The sequence below is a fragment of the Orbicella franksi genome, chromosome 12, assembly GCF_964199315.1.
Source record: "Orbicella franksi chromosome 12, jaOrbFran1.1, whole genome shotgun sequence".
Lineage (NCBI taxonomy): Eukaryota > Metazoa > Cnidaria > Anthozoa > Scleractinia > Merulinidae > Orbicella > Orbicella franksi.
The window spans coordinates 21,604,812-21,612,742 of record NC_138156.1 but is presented as its reverse complement, the minus strand read 5'-3'; positions in this window follow the sequence as shown (position 1 = coordinate 21,612,742).

Sequence of the window (7,931 nt, the reverse complement as noted above, 5' to 3'; positions counted from 1 at the left end):
AACAGAGAGATAGGGGCATGTTTTTCCCCTGAGATTTTTGACATGTAGAATGAAGCCTACAATTGTAGCTTGAAAAGTCAAGAATTGTCTTACATTATAAAGAGGGATTATTGGAAGTCTCAGTAAATCGGATCCCGTTTGAGTCCGCCCGCTAAAGATAAGTTCTCTAGATGAAGACTATGGACACTTGAACACGCAATAGACCGGCAGGTATGCATTAATGTGTTTTGAGGCACGTTTGTGATATTTTTAAATGGATTTTTATTCCTTGCACTTTAGACAGTAACTTTTACACTCCTTTTCAAACATTTCAAATTGCGTTACGTTTACAATGTAATAATTGTATCAAAATGTTCTATCTTCAGAATCCAGACTGTTCAGAATCTATCAGTCAATACCGCGCGCATTTCCTCGATTCCCAATCATGATCACAATGGAACTTCTTTAAAAAAATCCGATTTAAAGGGTAAGATTTATTTGGAATAAGGTATTTTTTGTCATTGTTTCAGTAAACGTTTCTTCATCCTTTCACAAAGTTTACAAAATGTACCTCCTGTAATTAAGCTTGTACTTTTAGCAAGGCGACATTTTAAAGCGCGGCCAGGGTAGGGTAAGACGGGTTCATGCGTGATGGAGCTCGTCACCTCTCTGATCTGCGTGGGGCCCCGAAGTATTGCCACTAAGCTCTCAAGACAGCTTTAATGAGCCCCTCAGTTAAAATGATCTTTTCTGAGTATTGAAGCCTCATTCTAGCTGCCCATCTCAAGGACAAACGCATAACTGCGTATTCAACATGGCGGCACGGCTTTCAGCAGTCAAGCACTGACGTTGATCAATGTAGAGCGGGGAAACATAATGAATGAATTTCAAAACTACTACAGAGGCTCTCTGTCCTTTCAGGAGCTCGTTAACCAATGCATAAACATGAGGCCGGAAGATTATTTACCGAAACGAGAAATTGCGGTAGATATGAGGGCTTGAGGTTTATCCGATGTCCGCCTTGAGGTTTCTGTAAGAGAGCTTTAATAGGCACAAGAGACTGGCGGCTTTATGTGATCTTTTGTAAGACCAATATCGTCGTATCCTTGTTCTCGTCCTAAAGGCGAAAAAATTCTCAATATTGAAATTCCTCTAAGGCTCCTCGAAGAAATGCAAAAGCAAAGTTTAATAAGACATACGTTTTATTCTTGTCGGCCAGTTAAGTTAATTTGCCAATCAGGTGTTAAATCACAACCACGTGATTTTTCTCATGTATTTTTCCCGCGCTAACCACGGGTAGGCAACATAAGTGACGCGCGTTTTCCCTGAGCTCTGATTGGTTTAATTCATTAACTTCTACGTAAACTTTGTTTCGAAGCCTGGCTCATGAAACTACCAGGACTACAGCCTCTCTCGAGCCTTTTAGACGTGGACAATTTAGGACAATCTAGAAATGACCAACGTGTCAGTAGATGTACAAGTAATTACATTTTGGTGAACAAAGAATGTAGGACTATCCACAGGTCATGCTCATAGGCTCAGTGATAAAATTTTATGTCAAATTTAAACGAAACCTCTAGGACTATAGATAATGACTGAAATCCCTAAAACCAACCAAACAAACAACAACAACAAAATCCCGAAACATACTATGCTAGAGACCCCCAATCGAGTAAGGAGAAATAGAAAAAGAAATTTATAACGAGGATTATCAAAAACTGAATCATTGGATAATGCAGTTGAAGAGTTTTCATTGGCTTAGCCATCAGGGAAAACGAGCAATTATACCATGCTCTACAAATATGGCAAGCGTACGCACAATTTTTGGAACGTTTTTATTTTTATTTCAGTTTACTGTTCGATGTTTTGGGGGAGTGTGTAATAAAACAATTATTCCACTCGCGCTTGTTGGATACGAGATGGTTATAGCCAAGCGCCTCGTTGGCTATCTAATAGGCTGATTTAGCAAGAGAACGGGAACGTCACTTGACGACGGCGCGCGCAGTACAAATACCCAAATAGGGTCAAATTAGAACAGAATCCAGGTTATTCCGCGCGCCCTGCAGTCGTCATCTGACGTTCCCGTCCTATTGCTAAATTAGCCTACCATCTCATATCCAACGCGCGCTCGTAGAATATTAAATATGGACTGAATCCCACGTCAAACTAAATTTGACTTCATGAAAATGGTTGTCACGCAATTCATGCAAATCATGACTTAACTGGATTTTGCCATCAAGAAAACACATTTTTGTTAAGAAACTGAGTTTAAGGGCTTGGTTTTTAGTACCATGCTTTTCAGAGGAAGGGTACGGTAAGCATCGGAAGCCTTCTGATTCTGGCTTTGGAGCTTTCAACAAATCGTGTCATTTTCGTACATGACTATGGAAACTAAGATTACTCTGCGAAATGAAAATGAAAGAAGTTTATTTTAGAGTAGAAGAAAACTCAGAGAGATCGCGCGAGACTGTGATGCTCGCGTGCTGTCCTCGCGCGTTAAGTTTATTTCCTGGTGTTTGTATTCTTTTATGTCGTGATTTCAGGCGTGTGAAACAAGCCTATTTCCTGGAGTAAAAATGCACTCGTTTATCCTAAATGAAAATATAGACCCAGTGCCAGTACAGTAAAGAAGCCAGAAGAAGCCAGAAAGGAAACGTGACCAGGTTTAGCACGTGATCCTTGCGTGACATGACATGCAGCGTAACTTGATATGAAGCTACCGCAGGTTCAACCAGGAGCCTACCTGCATTTTGGCGGGAAAACGTGTGCGTTTTCTTAAAAAGCGCAGTTTCAAACGGTCGCACTGTTTTCTGATCGGAAAATGGAAATCTAGATCATTTTGAGTTCTGATCACCATAATCTTCGGATTTTTATTAGAAATCTTCGGAAGTATTCGGCAATTTCCGTTAATTTTCCAGAATTTTCAGTTCAGAAAATAATCAGATACGAGCAAACAACCGACTGGATTATAAACAATTATTGGATGAGGTTTTTGTGGGAAGGATTTTCAGCCGAAATCTAATAATTGTTTTATTATACATTGACAGGATCCTGACATTGAACGAAAAAAATGGAAGTCATGCTTTTGCTTCTTCACTGACGGCAAGCAACACAAAGCGTGCGAACTTGACACGATTATCCTTAGAAATCATGAGAACCTTGAGTGTCCTTGACATGATTATTGTATAATCTGCAGCTAGATGACGTCACAGGCGCTGATTTGTTCACTGTAAGCTTTCGGCCAATCAGAAAAGAGATAGTGAGTTCAATGTATAATACTATTAAAAACTGCACGGAACATACGTTCGGTCCACCTTTATGAATTTCTTCACGTTATCTGTCCTTGTTTCATGTAAGAGAGAAGATCGGGCTAGAGAGGAATACTGGTTCTCACGTAGGTTTTCTCTCCAAAAAGAAGTGTAATTTGAAAATATGAAGAGAGCAAAGCTGTGGTTGCAGAAGGAAATTTTTCAGAGTAATTCTATTCCTAAGAGATCAAGGTACTAATGAGACAAATGAGTCTATGAACCATGAGTCATTAGTTAATGCCAGTCTTTCAAGCATATGCTGTGTTACCATTACCATTAGTGGGAGTTAACTGTAAACAGGCCGGCCAACCTGGGCTAACCAGAGCGCTATCTACTGAGCTAAACCGGAACACTGTCGAGGCTAACCGGAGCGCTGTTAAGACTAACCGAAATACTATTCAGGCTAACCATAATGCTATTCAGGCTGGTATGATGGAAAAGACGAGGCATGGGGTACCAGGGTTGGGGTGTCGGGGTGTCGGGTTGCCGGCCGGTAGCTGGGTAGCCGGGCTAGGGCTGGACTGTCGGGTGCCGAAATCTGTGGAAAACAGGGGGTGCCGGGGTCTGTGGTAAACACGGCAACCCGTCACCCCGACCCCAGTACCCCGTACCCCGTGCCCCGCCTTTTTTACCATGCCATTCAGGCTCAACGAAGGTGCTTTTTTAGTTAACCGAAGTGTTATCTAGGCTGGAAGGAATGGAGAACTTGGCTCCTAGTGCGTCAGGGTGTAACCAGGATTCTTCAAAGGGGGGTCACACTGTGTCAAAGGGATGGTGCACACCAGATTGTCATGTCGTTTTCGCCACCTTTTGTAGGTTGTTTGCTTGAAAAAGGCTTACAAAAGGACGGGGGGTCACGGGCACCTCAGGACCCCCCTAGCTACCCCTCTGTAGTGCATGCAACTAAAATCAAACCTATGGCTTGAAGTGCTATTCAGGCAAACCAGAGAACTATTTAAGGCAATTGGAGTGCTACTCGGGCTAACTCAAGTGCTATTCAGGTTAACGCAAGTGCAATTAGACTAGTGACTCGATGACTAATGACTGAAGAATCTTGAGACCTCTGTTCCCATACTTGTGGATTCCTAGATCAGTGATCCCAATGCTCTAACTGATGTATCGAGCGTGGCTCGGTCCATCTAAGTCAGTGCCACACTGTGTGACCTTGCCAGTAATGTCAGTGACTAGGCTTCGTTTTACACCGACTTGTTAGATGACTTAGATCGCGAGGCAATAGACAGCATCCATGCACAGTTTTTGGGGAAAAAATGTCTCAGAACTTTTAGTAAGAGACTTGTTTTGAGGGATGGTTTATTCTAATCCTTTTAAAGACAATGCTTAGTAGAATACATCAAGAATTCAATGTATCAACAAGATTTTGGCGCTGAATAGACTACCGTGTGGCACGACATTTTTGCAAAAATTTAACTTTGAGGATCTGCGAGTTTTTTGCAGTTTGGGGAAACTAATTTTTTGAAAGACTGGTTTTTCGAGCTTGGAATCAATTTTTGCGATTTTCAGAAAATCGCATGTATTTGAAATACAACATTTTCGGCGTTTTTCTCAGATTATACTGCTCGGTAAACCTTCAGACGATCTCATGTAGTTTAATTAAGCCCGGCCTGGGTCAGGAATGTAAAGCAGAGTTATGGTTGGGCAGCTATATCTCAGTCTTGTCATATTTGTTTTACCAAGATTAACTTTTCCCTGATTATAAAACTCGGCGGCCTGCCTTGCCTTTTATTTGATCACGTGACGTGTCACGTGATCAAATAATATGTTGTTAAAATTTGGTAAATCGGCGAATTGGTGGCGAATTTCATTCTATTGATCAATAAATGAGCATTTTCCATGCAAATTTAAATTATCTAGCTTGTTACCGTTGAAAAGATCTTCCTTGATTTCGTTTTGAAAAGATATAAATGATCAAAAGTCGAATTTTATTGAAAAAACGACCTTTGACCTTATCAAATTTTTCGGCGAAAAGAGGGACAGTCATTCCAAACGTGAGAGGACGGAAATAGTTGACCTGCATCTAAAACGCGTTTTTGTTGGATGATATTACTAAAAACCGCCATCAACTCCGCCAATAGTGACTATTTTCCGTTAAAAGTCACGTGACATGTCACATGACCAGTCAGAAGCACCAGTTCTACTTTAAAATGTTCAGGACGTTAAAACCTAACTGCGTGCTAAATTTGATTCTATTGCCATTTATGCCTTCAGAAATATAATAAATTATTTTTATTAGTAAAAGCCTTCGAATGTGGTCCAGGCTTAAAACACGAAGGCGCGGTATAAAAAGACAGCATTCTACAATACCCACTGGGATCAGACTTGACATTACAAATACAGTTGAACCCATTCTCGTCCCCAGAGCCCACGATCCTTCCGGGAGCTCTGGGCTGGTCCAACACCGGAAGTCCGCGATTCACGGACTTCCCGTCAAAAATGGCAAATCTGATTGGCTGAGAATACGAAACGAATACTCTGCGCATGCTCAGAAAATCGTGTCCGGCCGGAGCCCTCGATCCCTGCCGCAGGCCAGAAGGATCGTGGGCTCTGGGGACGAGAATGAGTTGAACCTCGCTATTTCCAACTCGCAGGGGAAAAGAAAAATTGTTCGAAATAGTGGGAGTTCGAAATAATCGATATTAATAACTGAAGAGCAAAACCAAGGCAAATGGTTTTGAGTTCGAAATAACGGAGAATTCGAAATAACCGAATTCGAATTAGTCGGGTTCAACTGCAGAACAATTATTCGCATAGACATTGCGACCAGTGGAACAGTATCAGTTTACAATCCTTTTGTAAACATGATTCCTTGAAATAGAGACAAGTAGAGACAGCAAAGACACTTTGATTCACTCACAGCTTACATTTCGTGTATTCAAATCGCCCGCCATTTTGAATTTGACCCGCGCACGTCAACGGTATCTGACAAATGAGCCTTGGTCTTCCCAGGGAATACTTCCTTATATAGTGCGCCTTTGTGTTTAAACTACTCAATGATCCTTTCCTGTAAACGTTTTAGCAATTACACCTGTAGTGTACCGTGGACAATTTCATCGTTTTATTTAAAGAGACGCTTTACTTTAGTAATTAAACTGCATCAACAAGATTCTACATGTGATGTTTGTATGTGTAATCTCGCCAGTAATGAAGTAAAATTTTGAGGAAAAGTGTTTTGGGGGAATATTTTTGCAGATAGTGGAAAAAAGGTGCGAAAATCGCAAAACTTAGAAGCCGCAAAAATTTCGTGCCACTGGCACACTGATATTTAGGTCTGTTAAGAATTAGCGGAAGCTGTGTATCTAGGTAGTGTGAGACACTTAAAATGAAAATTCGACTTTCAAGAATAAACCCTGCAAAAACGTCAAAAAATTATAGAAAATGGTAAAAGCGGTGTAGTTTATGATACCAGAATTTTTTTCAAGTTTTTGGTGTCACCATACCTGAAGGTCTTCATATCATAATGTAAATTAGATTAATTAGCCATGTGCCTGCCAAGGAAGCAAATATTGAAAAGATCGAAGGAGGTTTTCCATAAAGTGACTTGTCCCTGTCAAACTATGAAATATCGATTTCGCTGTATTGCTTACATTTAACAATTATCCCACGAACGTGCGTTGGAAACGAGATAATCCAGCAAATATTTTCGTTCGCGCACGATTGGTCTAAACGCGTCACGTAACTGAATATTCTCCAGCTGACACTGGGGAATATCCGAGTGATATTCCCCAATGGCAATTTTCAAAACCGCGCGTGTTGCGAAAAACATTTGAAGAAAAAAGTAAACACAATTGCAATAGCATACATTTGGCGCAAAAAATATGCTCGGATACTTGTCCTTTTACATCTATCTGTTTCTCAAAGCTTACTGTTTTCCTCCAGCTTCTCTCTCGGAAGACCGTTCGCTTCTCGGAACAGATTATGTACGCGGACAAATATCCAAGCATATTTCCGCTCCAAATGGAGACTATTGTTTTGATATCCAACAAACGCAATTGGAATAATTGTTTGATTCAAAACGCCCACAAAATATAGAAAACGTAAGTAAAATAAGAATGCAAACGCCCCCAAAAATCACGCGTACGTTTACCATATCTGTAGAACATGGTTTAATTGCTGACTATATAAACTAATGAAAACTCTTGAATTGCGCTATTCAATGATCCAGTTTTTAATATCCTCGAATAGTTACTTGAAATCTTTACTTGCTATACTGTGCAAGTCGTTTATTTTTCAAAAAAAAACCGCCAACATTTCCTAAAACGTAGAAAATATAATTGAAACATAGCATGGCTAGGCCGGAAAAACTTGTCAGATATTATAATTAAGCAATTGAAATGTTCAGACAATTTTGCATTTTGTCTCACGTGAAATATTTTGCTTTGTGAAAACAAACATGGCAGCTATAATGAATTACGCCTACTTACATTAAAATTTAGAAAAGATAGCCTTTATTTAAACACGATTAAAGTCAGTATAATAGGCTTTTAGGGTTTCCGTGACGCAAATATCAAATGTCGAGGTATGATAGATCGGTGAAGTATTCCATAAACCATGCGACCACAAAATAAGAAGGAAGGGTTATAGCTCTCAGTGGTAGAAATAGTCTTCAATGGAAAAAAGATGAAGGTT